Source organism: Vombatus ursinus, unplaced genomic scaffold, assembly GCF_900497805.2.
Source record: "Vombatus ursinus unplaced genomic scaffold, bare-nosed wombat genome assembly UNPS02014250.1, whole genome shotgun sequence".
NCBI classification, from domain to species: Eukaryota; Metazoa; Chordata; class Mammalia; order Diprotodontia; family Vombatidae; genus Vombatus; species Vombatus ursinus.
In genome coordinates, this window is record NW_020954028.1 from 5,001 (window position 1) to 7,500 (window position 2,500).

Consider the following 2,500-nt stretch of genomic DNA (forward strand, 5'->3'; position numbering starts at 1 on the left):
TTTTTTTCCAGTTCTTTAGATCTGACTTTATTTGTGTGAAAAGTGTTTTGCGGTGGTGTTCATATAGTTCCTGGGTTTGTCTTGATAGGAAGACTCTCAAATATTTTACATGGTCGACAGTTATTTTAAATGGAATTTTTCTATCTCTTGATGCTGGACTTTGTTGGTAATATATAGAAATGCTGATGATTTATATGAATTTAGTTTATATTCTACAACTATGCTGAAGTTATTAAGTATTTCATAGTTTTTTAGTTGATTCTCTAAGTATACCATCATATCATCTGCAAAGAGTGATAGTTTTGGTTTCTCATTGCCTTTTCTAATTCCTTCAATTTCTTCTTCTCTTATTGCTAAAGCTAACATTTCTAGTACAATATTGAATAATAGTGGTGATAATGGGCATCCTTGTTTCATCCCTGATCTTATTAGGAAAGCTTCTAGCTTATCCCCATTCTATATAATGCTTGATGATAGCTTTAGAAGGATACTACTTACCATTTTAAGGAAAACTTCAGGGTAGCTAGGTGGTGCAGTGGATAGAGCATCAGCCCTGGAGTAGGAAGGACCTGAGTTCAAATCTGGCCTCAGACATGTAACACTCACTAGCTGTGTGACTCTTTGCAAGTCACTTAACCCCAACTGCCTCATCAAAAAAAACAAAAAAGAGAAAACTTCATTTATTCCTGTGCTCTCTAGTGTTTTTCCTAGAAATAGGTGCTGTATTTGTCAAAAGCTTTTTCTTCATCTATTGAGATAATCATATGATTTCTGTTAGTTTTGTTATTAATATGGTCAGTTATGCTGGTAGTTTTCCTAATATTAAACCAACTCTGCATTCTGGGTATAAATCCAACCTGGTCATAGTGTATTATCCTGGAGATAAATCACTGTAATCTCTTTGCTAATATTTTATTTAAAATTTTTGCATCAATATTTATTAGGGAAACTGGTCTATAATTTTCTTTCTCTGTTTTGGCTCTTCCTGGTTTAGGTATCAGTACCATATTTGAATCATAAAAGGAATTCAGTAGGACTTCTTCTTCTCCTATTTTTCCAAATAGTTTTTTATAGTAATGGAATTACTTGTCAGCTCTTCTCAGCAACACAGTCATCTAAGACAATTCCAAAAGACTCATGATTGAAAATGTTATCAACATCCAGAGAAAGAACTATGGAGTCTGAATGCAGATCAAAGAATACTATTTTCAATTTTTTTGTTTGTTTTTTTTTCTCATGGTTTTCCCCATTTGTTCTGATTCTTCTTTCATAACATGACTAATGTGGAAATGTGTTTACTATGATTGTATACGTATAACCTATATCAGATTGCTTACTGTCTTGGGGAGTGGGGAGGGAAAGGAGAAGTGTGAAAAAATTTGGAACTCAAAATCTTATAAAAGTGAATGTTTTCTCATAAAATTGCTAGCTTCTAAATGCTCCATTCTAATTTTTAAGGAAGTATTTTCTTCACTGAGCTTTTGGACTTTCTTTTCCATTTGGCCAACTCTGCTTTTTAAGGCATTCTTCTCCTCATTGGCTTTTTGGACCTCTTTTGCCATTTGGGTTAGGCTATTTTTTAAGGTGTTATTTTCTTCAGTATTTTTGTGGGTCTCCTTTAGCAAGCTGTTGACTTGTTTTTCATGATTTTCTTGCATCACTCTCATTTCTCTTCCCAGTTTTTCCTCTACTTCTCTTACCTGCTTCTCAAAATCCTTTCTGAGCTCTTCCATGGCCTGGGACGAATTCATATTTTTCTTGGAGGCTGTGGATGTAGGAGCTTTGACTTTGTTGAATTCTTCTGGTTGTATATTGTATGGAAGTTAGTGACTTTATGAGAAATCAAGACATTGTAAAACAAATTCAAAAGAATAAAAAAATAGAAAACAATGTGAAATATCTCACTGGAAAAACAAATGACCTGGAAAATAGATTCAGGAGAGATAATTTAAAAGGTATTGGACTATCTGAAAGCCACGATCAAAAAAAGGAGCCTAGACATCATCTTTCAAGAAATTATCAAGGAAAACTGCCCTGATATTTTAGAAGCAGAGGGTAAAATAGAAATTGAAAGAATCCATCAATCACCTCCTGAAAGAGATCCCCAAAGGAAAACTCCTAGGAATATTGTAGCCAAATTCCAGAGTTCCCAGGTCAAGGAGAAAATATTGCAAGCAGCCAGAAAGAAACAATTCAAGTGTTGTGGAAACACTATCAGGACAGCACAAGATTTAGCAGCTTCTACATTAAGGGACTGCAGGGCTTGGAATGTAATATTCTGGAGGTCAAAGGAGATAGGATTACAACCAAGAATCACCTACCCAGCAAAACTGAGTATAATCCTTCAGGCGAAAAAATGAACATTCAGTGAAATAGAGGACTTTCAAGCTTTCTTGATGAAAAGACCAGAGCTGCATAGAAAATTTGACTTTCAAATACAAGACTCAAGAGAAACACGAAGAGGTAAACAGGAAAGGGAAGGGACAGGGTCAAAAGAGAG